We start from the raw sequence: 18,881 nt of genomic DNA on the forward strand, positions 1-18,881 counted from the left end.
GTTCCTCAATACCTCAGATAGTTCTCCCTCAATGCCTCAGATCGTGCTCCCACAATACCTCAGATAGTTCTCCCTCGATACCTCAGATCGTGCTCCCGCAGTACTTCTGAAAGTGCTCCCTCAATACCTCAGAAAGTGCTCGCTCAGTACCTCAGATAGTACTCACTCAGAACCTCAGCTAGTGCTTCCTCAGTACGTCAGAAAGTGCTCCCTCAATACCTCAGAAAATGCTCCCTCAGTACCTCAGATAGTTCTCCCTCAGTACCTCAGATAGTTTTCACTCAGTACCTCAGAAAGTGCTCCCTAAATACCTCAGAAAGTGCTCCCTCAGTACCCCAGATATTGCTCCCTCAATGCCTCAGATAGTGCTCCCTTAATACCTCAGAAAGTGCTCCCTCAGTACCTCAGATAGTTCTCCCTCAGTACCGCAGATAGTTCTCCCTAAGTACCTCAGAAAGTGCTTCGTTAATACCTCAGAACTTGTTCCCTCAGTACCTCAGATAGTGCTCCCTAAATTCCACAGAACTTGCTCCCTCAGTACCTCAGAAAATGCTCCCTCAATACCTCAGAAAATGCTCCATCAATACCACAGATAGTTCTCCCTCAGTACCTCAGAGTGTGCTTCCCTCAATACCTCAGAACGTGCTCCCTCAGTACCTCAGAAAATGCTCCCTCAATACTTCAGAAAGTGGTCCCTCAGTACCTCAGATCGTTCTCTCTCAGTACCTCAGAAAGTGCTCCCTCAGTACCTCAGATAATGCTTCCTCAGTACCTCAGAAGGTGCTCCCTCAATACCTCAGATAGTGCTTCCTCAGTACCTCAGAAAGTGCTCCCTCAATACCTCAGGTAGTTCTCCCTCAGTCCCTCGAAAGTGGTCCCTCAATACCTCAGAGAGTGTTCCCTCAGTACCTCAGAAAGTGCTCCCTCAATACCTCAGAAAGTGTTTCGTCAATACCACAGGTAGATATCTCTCAAAACCTCGAAAGTGCTCCCTCAATACCTCAGAGAGTGTTCCATCAGTACCTCAGAAAGTGCTCCCTCAATACCTCAGGTAGTTCTCCCTCAGTACCTCAGAAAGTGCTCCCTCAATACCTCAGAAAGTGTTCCGTCAATACCACAGGTAGTTATCTCTCAAAACCTCGAAAGTGCTCCCTCAATACCTCAGAGAGTGTTCCATCAGTACCTCAGAAAGTGCTCCCTCAACACCTCAGAAAGTGCTCCCTCAATACCTCAGAAAGTGCTCCATGAATACCTCAGATAGTTCTCCCTCAGTACCTCAGATAGTTCTCCCTCAGTACCTCAAAGTGCTTCATCAATACGTCAGAAATTGCTTCCTCAACACCTCAGAAAGTGCACCCTCAGTACCTCAGATAGTTCTCCCTCAATACCTCAGAAAGTGCTCCCTCGATACCTCATAAAATGCTTCCAGAATACATCAGAGTGTGTTCCCTCAATACCTCAGAAAGTGCTTCCTCAATACCTCAGAAAGTGCTCCCTCAGTACCTCAGATAGTGGTCCCTCAATACCTCAGAAAGTGCTCCCTCAATACTTCAGAAATTGGTCCCTCAGTACCTCTGATAGTTCTCCCTCAGTACCTCAGAAAGTGCTCCCTCAGTACCTCAGATCGTGCTTTCTCAGTACCTCCGAAGGTGCTCCCTCAATATCTCAAATAGTGCTTCCTCAGTACCTCAGAAAGTGCTCCCTCAATACCTCAGGTAATTCTCCCTCAATACCTCAGAAAGTGCGCCCTCAATACCACAGAGAGTGTTCCATCAGTACCTCAGAGAGTGCTCCCTCAATACCTCAGAAAATGCTCCCTCAGTACCTCAGATAGTCCTCCTTCAATACCTCAGAAAGTGCTCCCTCAATACTTCAGAAAGTGCTTCCTCAATACCTCAGAAAGTGCTTCCTCAATACCTCAGATAGTGCTCCATCAATACCTCAGAAAGTGCTTCCTCAATACCTCAGATAGTGCTCCCTCAATACCTCAGAAAGTGCTCCATCAATACCTCAGATCGTTCTCCCTCAGTACCTCAAATAGTTCTCCCTCAGTACCTCAGAATGTGCTTCATCAATACCTCAGAAATTGCTTCCTCAACACCTCAGAAAATGCACCCTCAGTACCTTAGATAGTGCTCCCTCAATACCTCAGAAAGTGCTCGCTCAATACGTCATAAAGTGCTTCCTCAATACATCAGATTGAGTTCCCTCAGTACCTCAGAATGTGCTTCCTCAATACCTCAGAAAATGCTCCCTCAGTACCTCAGATAGTGCGCCCTCAATACCTCAGAAAGTGTTCCTTCAATACCTCAGATATTTCTCCCTCAGTACCTCAGATAGTTCTCCCTCAGTACCTCAGAAAGTGCTCCCTCAATACCTCAGAAAGTGTCCCCTCAGTACCTCAGAGAGTGCTCCCTCAATATCTAAGATAGTTCTCCTTCAATACTTCAGATAGTACTCCCTCAAAACCTCTGAACGTGCTCGCTCAATACCTCAGATAGTTCTCCCTCACTACCTCAGAATGTGCTTCCTCAATACCTCAGAAAATGCTCCCTCAGTACCTCAGATAGTGCGCCCTCAATACCTCAGAAAGTGTTCCTTCAATACCTCAGATATTTCTCCCTCAGTACCTCAGATAGTGCTCCCTCAATACCTCAGAAAGTGCTCCCTCAATACCTCAGAAAGTGCTTCCTCAATACCTCAGAAAGTGCTCCCTCAATACCTCAGAAAGTGCTTCCTCAATACTTCAGAAAATACTCCCTCATTACCTCAGAAAGTGCTTCCTCAATACCTCAGAAAGTGCTCCCTCAATACCTCAGAAAGTGCTTCCTCAATACCTCAGAAAGTGCTCCCTCAATACCTCAGAAAGTGCTTCCTCAATACTTCAGAAAATACTCCCTCATTACCTCAGAAAGTGCTCCCTCAATACCTCAGATAGTGCTCCCTCAATACCTCAGAAAGTGCTCCCTCAATACCTCAGAAAGTGCTTCCTCAATACTTCAGAAAATACTCCCTCATTACCTCAGAAAGTGCTTCCTCAATACCTCAGAAAGTGCTCCCTAAATACCTCAGAAAGTGCTTCCTCAATACCTCAGAAAGTGCTCCCTCAATACCTCAGAAAGTGCTTCCTCAATACTTCAGAAAATACTCCCTCAATACCTCAGAAAGTGCTCCCTCAACACCTCAAAAAGTGCTTCCTCAATACCTCAGATAGTGGTCCCTCAATACCTCAGAAAGTGCTCCCTCAATACTTCAGAAAGTGGTCCCTCAGTACCTCAGATAGTTCTCCTTCTGTACCTCAGAAAGTGCTCCCTCAGTACCTCAGATAGTGCTTCCTCAGTACCTCAGAAGGTGCTCCCTCAATACCTCAGATAGTGCTTCCTCAGTACCTCAGAAAGTGCTCCCTCAATACCTCAGGTAGTTCTCCCTCAATACCTAGAAAGTGCTCCCTCAATACCTAGAAAGTGCTCCCTCAATACCTCAGAGAGTGTTCCATCAGTACCTCAGAAAGTGCTCCAGCAATACCTCACATAGTTCTCCATCAGTACTTCTGATAGTGCTTCCTCAGTACGTCAGATAGTGCTCCCTCAATACCTCAGAAAGTGTCCCCTCAGTACCTCAGAAGGTGCTCCCTCAATACCTCAGAAGGTGCTTCCTCAATACCTCAGAAAGTGCTGGAAATGTGTTGCTGGAAGAGCGCAGCAGGTCAGGCAGCATCCAGGGAACAGGAGAATCGACGTTTCGGGCATAAGCCCTTATGCCCGAAACGTCGATTCTCCTGTTCCCTTGATGCTGCCTGACCTGCTGCGCTTTTCCGGCAACACATTTCCAGCTCTGACCTCCAGCATCTGCAGACCTCACTGTCTCCTCAGAAAGTGCTCCCTCAATACCTCAGGTAGATCTCCTTCAGTCCCTCGAAAGTGGTCCCTCAATACCTCAGAGAGTGTTCCATCAGTACCTCAGAAAGTGCTCCCTCAACGCCTCAGAGAGTGTTCAATCAGTACCTCAGAAAGTGCTCCCTCAGTACCTCAGAAAGTGCTCCCTCAATACCTCAGGTAGTTCTCCCTCAATACCTCGAAAGTGCTCCCTCAATACCTCAGAGAGTGTTCCATCAGTACCTCAGAAAGTGCTCCCTCAATACCTCAGAAAGTGCTCCATCAATACCTCAGAAAGTTTCCGCTCAGTACCTCCGAAAGTGCGACATCAATACCTCAGAGAGTGCTCCCTCAATACCTAACATAGTTCTCCTTCAATATCTCAGATAGTTCTCCCTCAAAACCTCTGAAAGTGCTCGCTCAATACCTCAGATAGTTCTCCGTCAATACCTCAGATAGTGCTCCCCAATACCTCAGATAGTTCTCCCTCATTACCTCAGATAGTGCTCCCTCAATACCTCAGATAGTGCTCCCTCAATACCTCTGAAAGTGCTCGCTCAATACCTCAGAAAGTGCTCCATCAATACCTCAGAAAGTGTCCCCTCAGCACCTCAGAAAGTGCTACATCAATACCTCAGAAAGTGCTCCCACAATACCTAAGATAGTTCTCCTTCAATACCTCAGAAAGTTCTCCCTCAAAACCTCTAAAAGTGCTCGCTCAATACCTCAGATAGTTCTCCCTCAATACCTCAGATAGTGCTCCTCAATACCTCAGATAGTTCTCCCTCAATACCTCAGATAGTGCTCCCTCAATACCTCAGATAGTTCTCCCTCAGTACCTCTCAAAGTGCTCCCTCAATACCTCAGATAGTTCTCCCTCAATGCCTCAGATAGTGCTCCCACAATACCTCAGATAGTTCTCCCTCAATACCTCAGATCGTGCTCCCGCAGTACCTCAGAAAGTGCTCCCTCAATACCTCAGAAAGTGCTCCCTCAGTACCTCAGATAGTACTCACTCAGAACCTCAGCTAGTGCTTCCTCAGTACGTCAGAAAGTGCTCCCTCAATACCTCAGAAACTGCTCCCTCAATATCTCAGATAGTTCTCCCTCAGTACCTCAGATAGTTCTCACTCAGTACCTCAGAAAGTGCTCCCTAAATACCTCAGAAAGTGCTCCCTCAGTACCTCAGATATTGCTCCCTGAATGCCTCAGATAGTGCTCCCTTAATACCTCAAAGTGCTCCCTCAGTACCTCAGATAGTTCTCCCTCAGTACCTCAGATAGTTCTCCCTCAGTACCTCAGAGAGTGCTTCCTCTATACCTCAGAACTTGTTCCCTTAGTACCTCAGATAGTGCTCCCTCAATACCTCAGAAAGTGCTCCCTCAGTACCTCGGAAAGTGCTTCCTCAATACCTCAGAAAGTGCTCCATCAATACCACAGATAGTTCTCCCTCAGTACTTCAGAGAGTGCTTCCTCAATACCTCAGAAAGTGCTCCCTCAGTACTTCAGATAGTGCTCCCTCAGTACCTCATAAAGTGCTCCCTCAGTACCTCATAAAGTGCTCCCTCAATACCTCAGAAAGTGCTTCCTCAATACCTCAGAAAGTGCTTCCTCAATACCTCAGAAAGTGATCCCTCAATACCTCAGAAAGTTCTTCCTCAATACCTCAGAAAGTGCTTCCTCTGATCCTCAGAAATTGCTCCCTCAGTACCTCAGATAGTGCTCCCTCTATACCTCAGAAAGTGCTCCCTCGATGCCTCAGAATGTGCTTCCTCAATACCTCAGATCCTGCTCCCTCAAAACCTCAGAAAATGCTTCCTCTGACCCTCAGAAAGTGCTTCCTCAATACCTCAGAAAGTGGTCCATCAATACCTCAGATAGTTCTCCCTCAGTACCTTAGATAGTGCTCCCTCAATACCTCAGAACTTGCTCGCTCAGTACCTCAGATAGTTCTCCCTCAGTACCTCAGAAAGTGCTTACTCAATACTTCAGCAAGTGGTCCCTCAGTACCTCAGATGATACTCGCTCAGAACCTCAGATAGTGCGCCCTCAGTACCTCAGAAAGTGCGCCCTCAGTACCTCAGAAACTGCTCCCTCAATATCTCAGAAAGTGCTCCCTCAGTACCTCAGATAGTTCTCCGCAGTACCTCAGAAAGTGCTCCCTCAATACCTCAGAAAGTGCTCCCTCAATACCTCAGAAAGTGCTCCCTCAGTACCTCAGATAGTACTCACTCAGAACCTCAGCTAGTGCTTCCTCAGTACGTCAGAAAGTGCTCCCTCAATACTTCAGAAACTGCTCACTCAGTACCTCAGAGAGTTCTCCCTCAGTACCTTCGATAGTTTTCACTCAGTACCTCAGAAAGTACTCCCTAAATACCTCAGAAACCGCTCCCTCAGTACCTCAGATATTGCTCCCTTAATACCTCAGAAAGTGCTCCCTCAGTACCTCAGATAGTTCTCGCTCAGTACCTCAGAGAGTGCTTCCTCAATACCTCAGAACTTGTTCCCTCAGTACCTCAGATAGTGCTCCCTCAATACCTCAGAAAGTGCTCCCTCAGTACCTCAGATAGTTCTCCCTCAATACCTCAGAAAGCGCTCCCTCAATACTTCAGCAAGTGGTCCCTCAGTACCTCAGATAGTTCTCCCTCAGTACCTCAGATGGTACTCGCTCAGAACCTCAGATAGTGCTTCCTCAGTACGTCAGAAAGTGCTTCCTCAATACCTCAGAAAGTGCTCGCTCAGTACTTCAGATAGTGCTCCCTCAATACCTCAGAAAGTGCTCCCTCAGTACCTCATAAAGTGCTCCCTCAATACCTCAGAACTGGTTCCCTCAGTACCTCAGATAGTTCTCCCTCAGTACCTCAGAAAGTGCTTCATCAATACGTCAGAACGTGCTTCCTCAACACCTCAGAAAGTGCACCCTCAGTACCTCATAAAGTGCTTCCAGAATACATCAGAGTGTGTTCCCTCAATACCTCAGAAAGTGCTTCCTCAATACCTCAGAAAGTGCTCACTCAGTACCTCAGAAAGTGATTCCTCAATACCTCAGAAAGTGCTTCCTCAATACCTCAGAAAGTGCTTCCTCTGACCCTCAGAAATCGCTCCCTCAGTACCTCAGATAGTGCTCCCTCTATAACTCAGAAAGAGCTCCCTCAATGCCTCAGAAAGTGCTTCCTCAATACCTCAGACAGTGCTCCCTCAATACCTCAGAAAGTGCTTCCTCTGACCCTCAGAAAGTGCTTCCTCAGTACCTCAGAGAGTGTTCCATCAGTAACTCAGAAAGTTCTCCCACAATACCTCAGAAAGTGTTCCATCAATACCTCAGGTAGTTCTCCCTCAATACCTCGAAAGTGCTCCATCAATACCTCAGAGAGTGTCCGCTCAGTACCTCAGAAAGTGATACATCAATACCTCAGGTAGTTCTCCCTCAGTCCCTCGAAAGTGCTCCCTCAATACCTCAGAGAGTGTTCCATCAGTAACTCAGAAAGTTCTCCCACAATACCTCAGAAAGTGTTCCATCAATACCTCAGGTAGTTCTCCCTCAATACCTCGAAAGTGCTCCATCAATACCTCAGAGAGTGTCCGCTCAGTACCTCAGAAAGTGATACATCAATACCTCGGAAAGTGCTCCATCAATACCTAAGATAGTTCTTCTTCAATACCTCAGATAGTTCTCCCTCAAAACCTCTGAAAGTGCTCGCTCAATACCTCAGATAGTTCTCCGTCAATACCTCAGATAGTGCTCCTCAATACCTCAGATAGTGCTCCCTCAATACCTCAGATAGTGCTCCCTCAATACCTCTGAAAGTGCTCCCTCAATACCTCTGAAAGTGTTCCCTCAATATCTCAGATAGTGCTCCCACAATACCTCAGATAGTTCTCCCTCAATACCTCAGATAGTGCTCCCGCAGAACCTCAGAAAGTGCTCCCTCAATACCTCAGATAGTACTCACTCAGAGTCTCAGCTAGTGCTTCCTCAGTACGTCAGAAAGTGCTCCCTCAATACCTCAGAAACTGCTCCCTCTGTACCTCAGATAGTGCTCCCTCAGTACATCAGATAGTTCTCCCTCAGTACCTCAGAGAGTGCTTCCTCAATACCTCTGAACTTGTTCCCTCAGTACCTCAGATAGTGCTCCCTCAATACCTCAGAAAGTGCTCCCTCAGTACCTCGGAAAGTGCTTCCTCAATACCTCAGAAAGTTCTCCATCAATACCACAGATAGTTCTCCCTCAGTACCTCAGAGAGTGCTCCCTCAATACCTCAGAAAGTGCTCCCTCAGTACCTCATAACGTGCTCCCTCAATACCTCAGAAAGTGCTTCCTCAATACCTCAGAAAGTGCTCCCTCAGTACCTCAGAAAGTGATCCCTCGATACCTCCGAAAGTGCTTCCTCAACACCTCAGAAAGTGCTTCCTCTGACCCTCAGAAATTGCTCCCTCATTACCTCAGATAGTGCTCCCTCTATACCTCAGAAAGTGCTCCCTCAATGCCTCAGAAAGTGCTTCCTCAATACCTCAGATAGTGCTCCCTCAATACCTCAGAAAGTGGTCCATCAATACCTCAGATAGTTCTCCCTCAGTACCTCAGATAGTGCTCCCTCAATACCTCAGAACTTGCTCGCTCAGTACCTCAGATAGTTCTCCCTCAGTACCTCAGAAAGTGCTTACTCAATACCTCAGAAAGTGCTCCCTCAATACTTCAGCAAACGGTCCCTCAGTACCTCAAATAGTTCTCCCTCAGTACCTCAGATGGTACTCGCTCAGAACCTCAGATAGTGTTTCCTCAGTACATCAGAAAGTGCTCCCTCAGTACGTCAGAAACTGCTCCCTCAGTACCTCAGATAGTTCTCCCTCAGTACCTCAGATGGTACTCGCTCAGAACCTCAGATAGTGCTTCCTCAGTACGTCAGACAGTGCTCCCAAAATACCTCAGAAAGTGTTCCCTCAGGACCTCAGATATTGCTCCCTCAATGCCTGAGATAGTACTCCCTTAATACCTCAGAAAGTGCTCCCTCTGTACCTCAGATAGTTCTTCCTCAGTACCGCAGATAGTTCTCCCTCAGTAACTCAGAGAGTACTTCCTCAATACCTCAGAACTTGTTCCCTCAGTACCTCAGATAGTGCTCCCTCAATTCCTCAGAACTTGCTCCCTCAGTACCTCAGAAAATGCTCCCACAATACCTCAGAAAATGCTCCATCAATACCACAGACAGTTCTCCCTCAGTACCTCAGAGTGTGCTTCCCTCAATACCTCAGAACTTGCTCTCTCAGTACCTCAGATAGTGCTCCCTCAATACCTCAGAAAGTGCTCCCTCAATACCTGAGATAATTCTCCCTGAGTACTTCAGATAGTGCTCCCTCAATACCTCAGAAAGTGCTCCCTCAGTACCTCAGAAAGTGCTTCCTGAATACCTCAGAAATTGCTCCCTCACTACCTCAGATAGTGCTCCGTCATTACCTCAGAATTTGCTCCATCAATACCTCAGAAAGTGCTCCCTCAATACCTCAGAAAGTGATCCCTCAGTACCTCAGAAAGTGCTCCCTCAATACCTCAGATAATGCTCCCTCAATACCTCAGAAAGTGCTCGCTCAATACCTTAGATAGTTCTCCCACAGTACCTCAGATACGTCTCCCTCAGTACCTCTGAAAGTGCTCCCTCAATACCTCTGAAAGTGCTCCCTCAGTGCCTCAGATCGTGCTCAATGCCTCAGATAGTGCTCTCTCAATACCTCAGAATGTGCTCCATCAATACCTCAGATCGTTCTCCCTCAATACCTCAGAGAGTGCTTCCTCAATACCTCAGAAAGTGCTTCATCAATACCTCAGAAAGTGCTCCCACAATACCTCAGAAAGTACTCCCTCAATACTCAGAAAGTGCTTCCTCAATACCTCAGAAAGTGCTTCCTCAATACCTCAGAATGTGCTCCATCAATACCTCAGATAGTGCTCTCTCAATACCTCAAAAAGTGCTCCCTCAGTACCTCAGATAATTCTCCCTCAGTACCTCAGAACGTGCTCCCTCAATACCTCAGAAAGTGCTTCCTCAATACCTCAGAAAGTGCTCACTCAGTACCTCAGATAGTTCTCCCTTATTTCCTCAGATAGTTCTCCCTCAGTACCTCAGAAAGTGCTCCCTCAATACTTCAGAAAAATGGTCCCTCAGTACCTCAGATAGTTCTCCCTCAATACCTCAGATAGTGCTGCCTCAGTACCTCAGATAGTGTTTCCTCAGTACCTCAGAAAGTGCTCCCTCAATACCTCTGGAAGTGTTCCCTCAATACCTCAGAAAGTGCTCCCTCAGTACCTCAGATAGTGCTCCCTCAGTACCTCAGATAGTCCTTCCTCAGTACCTCAGAAAGTGCTCCCTCAATACCTCTGAAAGTGCTCCCTCAGTACCTCAGATAGTGCTCCCTCAATACCTCAGGTAGTGCTTCCTCAGTAATTCAGAAAGTCCTCCATCAATACCTCAGATAGTGCTCTATCAATACCTCAGATAGTACTCCCTCAATACCTCTGAAAGTGCTCCCTAAATACCCCAGATAGTTCTCCCTCAATAACTCAGATAGTGCTCCCTCAATACCTCTGAAATTGCTCCCTCAATACCTCAGATATTTTTCCCTCAATGCCTCAGATAGTGCTCCCTCAATACCTCAGATAGTGCTCCCTCAATACCTCAGATAGTGCTCCCTCAATACCTCTGAAATTGCTCCCTCAATACCTCAGATATTTTTCCCTCAATGCCTCAGATAGTTCTGCCTCAATACCTCAGAAAGTGCTCCCTCAGTACCTCAGAAATTGCTCCCTCATGACCTCAGATTGTGCTCCCAAAATGCCTCAGATAGTGCTCCCTCAATACTCAGAAAGTGCTCCCTTAATAACTCAGAAAGTGCTTCCTCAATACCTGAGAAAGTGCTCCCTCAATAACTCAGAAATTGCTCCCTCAATACCGAAGAATTCATCACTTTGTTGTGTTTAACCCCAAAGCCCCTTAGACAGTAGCTCCACAAAACATTCACATCCTCAACACATCAGGGCTCAGGGCTCACTCCCCACCCCCCCCCCCACCCCACCACCCCCCCCGCCTGCCACCCCCCCCCCCCCCAGACTGTAAGGACCCACATCCACCCCTGTCCAAGATTGGAACCCAGGTCCCCAGAACAGTACTTGTCTCTCTGGATTAATTTTAGATTTCCTACAGTGTAGAAGCAAGCCATTCCATCCATTGGGTCCACACTGACTGTCTGAACAGCATCGCACCCAGACTCACATCCTCTACTCTATCCCTGTAATGCTGCATTTCCCATGGCATCTTTGGGCGGTGGGAGGAAACTGGATCACCCGGAGGGAACCCGCACAGATACAGAGAGAATGTGTAAACTCCACACAGACAGTCACCGGGAGTTAGAATCAAACCACTGAGGCACCGTGCTGTCCTCTCTCCCTGGATGCCATCTCATCTAACCTTTTACTAAGTAATCTCCCATGTGAAACTTTCTCATCTGTCTCCTTGGTCATCCCTTCAAAAGCTCTATCAAGTTGGACACATTATTTCCACAAACAAAGCCAAGCTGACCATCCCTAATCAATTCTTGCTTTTCCAAATACATGTAAGTTGTCTCTCAGAATGCCCTCCAACAGCTTACCCACCACTGCTACCAGGCTCACAGCTCCATAGTTCAATGGCTGTTCCTTGCAGCCTTACTTCAATAATGGTCCATCATTAATCACCCTCCAATCTTCAGGCACCTCACTTGTTGTCACTGATCGGTCCATCTGACAAGGCCATCTACATCCTTCTGTAACCTAAGGCTATCCTCCTCAGTATTTATCACCCAACCAATCCCCATATCATTCATGACCCCACTGATTAACCATCCACCATTCAAATCTAAATCTTTTCTATCAACCACATCAGCAAGACCCCAGCAGTGAGACATGAACAGACAGAGATTTCTAACTGGGCCATCACTGTCTGCTTCCTGCCACTCAGCATTCTGCGCCAAATTCCTTGGATCTTGAGTTTTTATGTTCACTATCAGTTTCCCATATGGATCCTGATAAAAGCCTGACTGACCTCCAAGCAGACGACAGGAAAGCATTGCCCTTATTTACACAGCTGGTCACCTCCTTAAAAAGTGCACTCCCATTGGTCAGACCTGAGCTCCCCTTAACACAACCATTCTGACTGTTCATCATGAACTCCAGTCCCTGTAAATGCTGATTAATTCTATCTCCCAAAATTGCTTCCAACAGACATCCGACCCACGATATTAGCCTGACTGGCCTGTAGCTGCCTGGTATATCCCATGTTCCTTCTTGAATAACAGGACCACATGGTCAGTCCGACGGCACCTCTCCTGTGGCCAGAGGGGAATTGAAAATGTTTGCAAGTGTCCCTGTTACTTCCTCCATCACCTCATTCGGTAAACCGAGATACATTTCCACGGTCTTTGGAGATTTATTGGGTTGTAAGAAGGCCAGACCACTCAGAACCACCTCTCTCCCTATATATGCTAATTCATTTAATTGTATCACAGAGCATCTCCACGATTTCATACCGTCCCTGTCCCAATGAGCATTGACACAATGCATTATTCACTGTAGCCTCTGGGTCCATGCACACATTCTCACTGTGTTCCACAACCAACTCTTTCTCTCATTATCAATTCACCCTTAATGTCACTGTAAAGTCCTTTCAGATTTTTATTTCCTCTCTTAGCACTCCTCGTTCCCAGACAAATAGCCTGCGATACGATTTGGAGGAGTGTGGGATGTCATTCTGGATGTGGAATAGCATTGGGAAGCTCAGAAATAAGGAACACATGACTGTGCTGAGTGTGGGGCAGTGGGATTCATTTGGGATGAGCAGACGGAAGCTGAGGAATAAACCTCAGCCCTGTCGGCTGCAAAGGGACTTAGATATGTTGCAGAGCTGGGCTGAGGAGTGGCAGATGGAGTTCTACCCTGCCAAGTGTGAGGTTGTCCATTTTGGAAAGACAAATAAGAATGTGGAATACAGGGTTAACGATAGGGTTCTTAGTAAGGTGGAGGAACAGAGGGATCTTGGGGTCTATGTTCATAGATCTTTGAAAGTTGCCATTCACGTTCTTAGAGCTTGTAAGAAGGCCTATGGTGTATTAGCATTCATTAGCAGAGGGATTGAATTCAAGAGTCGTGAAGTGATGTTGCAACTGTACAGGACCTTGGTTAGGCCACAGTTGGAGTACTGTGTGCAGTTCTGGTCGCCTCACTTTAGGAAAGATGTGGAAGCTTTGGAGAGGGTGCAGAGAAGATTTACCAGGATGTTGCCTGGAATGGAGAATAGGTCGTACAAAGATAGGTTGAGAGTGCTTGGCCTTTTCTAGTTGGAACGGCGAAGGATGAGGGGTGACTTGATAGAGGTTTATAAGATGATCAGGGGAATAGATAGAGTACACAGTCAGAAATTTTTTCCCCGGGTACAACAGAGTGTTACAAGGGGACATAAATTTAAGGTGAAGGGTGGGAGGTATAGGGGAGATGTCAGGGGTGGGTTCTTTACCCAAAGAGTGGTGGGGCCATGGAATGCGCTGCCTGTGGGAGTGGTAGAGTCAGAATCTTTGGTGACCTTTAAGCGGCATTTGGATAGGTACATGGATGGGTGCTTAAGCTAGGACAAATGTTCAGCACAACATCGTGGGCCGAAGGGCCTGTTCTGTGATGTATTGTTCTATGTTCTATGTTCCATATCCTCTGACAGTGCAGCGCTCCCTCAGTACTGACCCTCTGACAGTGCAGCGCTCCCTCAGTACTGACCCTCTGACAATGCAGCTCTCCCTCAGCACTGCTCCTTTGACCCTGCAGCACACCCTAAGAAATGACGCTCTGACACAACAGCTTTCCCTCAGTACTGACACTCTGACTCTGCAGCACTCTCTTTGTACTGACATTTCCACAGTGCAGCATTCCCTCAGTACTGACACTCATACAGTGTGGCATCCCCTCAGTACTGACCCTCCGATAATGTGGCACTCCCTCAATACAGCTGCTCTTACAGTGCAGCACTCCCTCGGTACTGACCCTCCGATAACGTGGCATTTTCTCAGTAACAACCCTCCGGCAGAGCAGAACTCCCTCAGTACTGACAATCAGACAGTGCGGCACTGCCTCATTCCTGCACTTCTGATAGTCCAGCAATGCCTCAGCACTGACCCTTTGGCAGTGCAGCACTCCCTCAGTACTGACCTTCTGAAACAACACTCCCTCAGTACTGACCCTCTGACAGTGCAGCACTCCCTCAGTACTGACCCTCTGACAATGCAGCTCTCCCTCAGCACTGCACCTTTGACCCTGCAGCACTCCCTCAGTACAGACCCTCGGACAGTGCAGCACTCTCTCAGTACTGACCCCCTGAAACAACACTCCCTCAGAACTGACACACTGACCGTGTAGCTCTCCCTCAGTAATGTCCCTTTGAGTGTGCATCACTCTCTCAGTACTGACCCACGGGCAATGCAGCAATCACTCAGTACAGACTGTCCGACAGATAGCATGGCACTCCCTCAGTACTGACCCCTCACAGCGCGGTGATCCCTCAGTACTCAACCCCTCAGAGTGCGTTGCTCCCTCAGTTCTAACCCTTTCACAATGCAGCGCTCCCTCAGTAGTAACCCTCTCACAGTGCGACACTCTGACAGCATGGCGATCCATTAGTACTGACCCTCAGAGAATGCGCACTTCATCATTACTGACCTTCTCCCTGCACAGCAATCCCTCCATCCTGACGTTCTTACAATGCAGCATTCCATCCACACTGACCCTCTGACAATGCTGCACTCCCTCCATACTGACCCTCTGACAATGCAGCACTACCTCCACACTGATCCTCTGACAATGCTGCACTCCCTCCACACTGACCGTCTGACAATGCTGCACTCCCTCCATTCTGATCCTCTGACAATGCTGCACTCCCTCCACACTGACCCTCTCACAATGCTGCACTCCCTCCATCCTGACGTTCTGACAATGCAGCATTCCCTCTACACTGACCCTCTGACAATGCTGCACTCCCTCCATCCTGACGTTCTGACAATGCAGCATTCCCTCCACACTGACCCTCTGACAATGCTGCACTCCCTCCACACTGACCCTCTGACAATGCTGCACTCCCTCCATCCTGACGTTCTGACAATGCAGCATTCCCTCCACACTGACCCTCTGACAATGCTGCACTCCCTCCACACTGATCCTCTGACAATGCTGCCCCCCCTCCACACTGATCCTCTGACAATGCTGCACTCCCTCCACACTGACCCTCTGACAATGCAGCACTCCCTCCACACTGACCCTCTGACAATGCTGCACTCCCTCCACACTGACCCTCTGACAATGCTGCACTCCCTCCACACTGACCCTCTGACAATGCAGCATTCCCTCCACACTGACCCTCTGACAATGCTGCACCCCCTCCACACTGATCCTCTGACAATGCTGCACTACCTCCACACTGACCCTCTGACAATGCAGCACTCCCTCCACACTGACCCTCTGACAATGCTGCACTCCCTCCACACTGACCCTCTGACAATGCTGCACTCCCTCCACACTGACCCTCTGACAATGCTGCACTCCCTCCACACTGACACTCTGACAATGCTGCACTCCCTCCACACTGACCCTCTGACAATGCTGCACTCCCTCCACACTGACCCTCTGACAATGCTGCACTCCCTCCACACTGACCGTCTGACAATGCTGCACTCCCTCCATTCTGATCCTCTGACAATGCTGCACTCCCTCCACACTGACCCTCTCACAATGCTGCACTCCCTCCATCCTGACGTTCTGACAATGCAGCATTCCCTCTACACTGACCCTCTGACAATGCTGCACTCCCTCCATCCTGACGTTCTGACAATGCAGCATTCCCTCCACACTGACCCTCTGACAATGCTGCACTCCCTCCACACTGACCCTCTGACAATGCTGCACTCCCTCCATCCTGACGTTCTGACAATGCAGCATTCCCTCCACACTGACCCTCTGACAATGCTGCACTCCCTCCACACTGATCCTCTGACAATGCTGCACCCCCTCCACACTGATCCTCTGACAATGCTGCACTCCCTCCACACTGACCCTCTGACAATGCAGCACTCCCTCCACACTGACCCTCTGACAATGCTGCACTCCCTCCACACTGACCCTCTGACAATGCTGCACTCCCTCCACACTGACCCTCTGACAATGCAGCATTCCCTCCACACTGACCCTCTGACAATGCTGCACCCCCTCCACACTGATCCTCTGACAATGCTGCACTACCTCCACACTGACCCTCTGACAATGCAGCACTCCCTCCACACTGACCCTCTGACAATGCTGCACTCCCTCCACACTGACCCTCTGACAATGCTGCACTCCCTCCACACTGACCCTCTGACAATGCTGCACTCCCTCCACACTGACACTCTGACAATGCTGCACTCCCTCCACACTGACCCTCTGACAATGCTGCACTCCCTCCACACTGACCCTCTGACAATGCTGCACTCCCTCCACACTGACACTCTGACAATGCAGCACTACCTCCACACTGACCCTCTGACAATGCTGCACTCCCTCCACACTGACCCTCTGACAATGCTGCACTCCCTCCACACTGATACTCTGACAATGCTGCACTCCCTCCACACTGACCCTCTGACAATGCAGCACTCCCGCCACACTGACCCTCTGGCAAAGCTGCACTCCCTTCACACTGACCCTCTGACAATGCAGCACTACCTCCACACTGACCCTCTGACAATGCTGCACTCCCTCCACACTGACCCTCTGACAATGCTGCACTCCCTCCACACTGATCCTCTGATAGTGATGCGCTCCCTCAGTACTGACTCTCTGGCAGAGTGGAAGTGGCCCTATACTGACCCTCCGACATTGTGGACCAATCTCAGGACAAAACCTCCGACAGTACAGCACTCCATCACAAATGACACTCTGACAGTACAGCACTGCCTCAGTACTGACTCATTGACAGTGTAGCACTCCCTCAGTACTGACCCATTGACAGTGTATCACTCCCTCAGTACTGACCCTCTGCCTCGGTCCTGCACCTCTGACAGTCCAGCAGTGCCTCAGTACTGTCTATCTGACAGTGTAGCACTCTCTCTGTACTAACCCTCTGACAGTGCAGCACTCCCTCAGTACTGACCCGCTGACAGTTCAGCACCCGCTCGGCACTGACCATCTGACTGTGCAGCACTCTCTCAGTACTGACCATCTGACTGTGCAGCACTCTCTCAATACTGACCATCTGACTGTGCGGAACGCCCTCAGTACTGACCCGCTGATAGTTCAGCACCCGCTCGGTACTGACCCTCTGACAGTGCAGCACTCTCTCTGTCCCGACCCTCTGAAATAGCACTCACTCAGAACTGACACTCTCGCTGTGGAGCACTCCCTCAGTACTGACCTTTTGATAGTACATGCTCCCTCAGTTCCTACCCTATGATAGTGTAGTGCTCGTTCAGTACTGACCCTCTGATGGTGCAGTGCTCTCAGACTACAGAGCTTCAGACAGTGCGGCATTCCCTCTGGACTGAACGTCTGACAGTGAGGTGATCCCTCACTACTGACTGTCCGACAGTGCGGTGATCCCTCAGTGCTCACCCTCTGGCAATGCAGCAGCCCCTCAGTACTGACCCTCTGACAGCGCAGTGATCCCTCAGTGCTGACCCTCTGACAGTGTGGCACTCACTCAGTACTGACGCTCACACAGTGCAGAACTTCCTCAGTACTGACCATCTGACACTGTGGCAGTGCCACCATACCGACCGTGTGACAGTGCGGTACACCCTCAGTACTGACCCTCTGGCAGTGCTGCTCTTTGACTGAGCAGCGCACCTTTAGTTCTGAAATTCTTGCAGTGCAGCGCTCCCTCAGTAATGACCCTCCGACAGTGCAGCACTCCCTCCGTACTGACCCTCTGACAGTGCAGCACTCCCTCAGTACTGACCCTCTGACAGTGCAGTACTCCCTCAGTACTGACCCTCTGACAGTGCAGCACTCCCTCAGTACTGACCCTCTGACAGTGCAGTACTCCCTCAGTACTGACCCTCTGACAGTGCAGCACTCCCTCAGTACTGACCCTCTGACAGTGCAGCACTCCCTCAGTACTGACCCTCTGACAGTGCAGCACTCCCTCAGTACTGACCCTCTGACAGTGCAGCACTCCCTCAGTACTGACCCTCTGACAGTGCAGTACTCCCTCAGTACTGACCCTCTGACAGTGGAACACCCCCTCAGTAATGACCCTCTGACAGTGCAGCACTCCCTCAGTACTGACCCTCTGACAGTGCAGCACTTCCTCAGTACTGACCCTGACAGTGCAGCACTCCCTCCGTACTGACCCTCTGACAATACAGCACTCCCTCAGTACTGACCCTCCGACAGTGCAGCACTCCCTCAGTGTTGATCCTCTGACAGTGCAGCACTCCCTCAGTACTGACCCTCTGACAGTGCAGCACTCCCTCAGTACTGACCATCTGACAGTGCAGCACGCCCTCAGTACTGACCCTCTGACAGTCCAGCACTCCCTCATTCCTGACCCTCTGACAGTGCAGCACTCCCTCAGTACTGACCCTCTGACAGTGCAGCACTCCCTCAGTACTGACCCTCTGACAGTGCAGTACTCCCTCAGTACTGACCCTCTGACAGTGCAGCACTCCCTCAGTACTGACCCTCTGACAGTGCAGTATTCCCTCAGTACTGACCCTCTGACAGTGCAGCACTCCCTCAGTACTGACCCTCCGACAGTGCAGCACTCCCTCAGTGTTGATCCTCTGACAGTGCAGCACTCCCTCAGTACTGACCCTCTGACAGTCCAGCACTCCCTCATTCCTGACCCTCTGACAGTGCATCACTCCCTCAGTACTGACCCTCTGACAGTGCAGCACTCCCTCAGTACTGACCCTCTGACAGTGCAGTATTCCCTCAGTACTGACCCTCTGACAGTGCAGCACTCCCT

The sequence above is a fragment of the Chiloscyllium plagiosum genome, unplaced genomic scaffold (assembly GCF_037043375.1).
Source record: "Chiloscyllium plagiosum isolate Xiang-an unplaced genomic scaffold, Cpla_swu_hap1 HiC_scaffold_38, whole genome shotgun sequence".
In the NCBI taxonomy this organism is placed as follows: Eukaryota; Metazoa; Chordata; class Chondrichthyes; order Orectolobiformes; family Hemiscylliidae; genus Chiloscyllium; species Chiloscyllium plagiosum.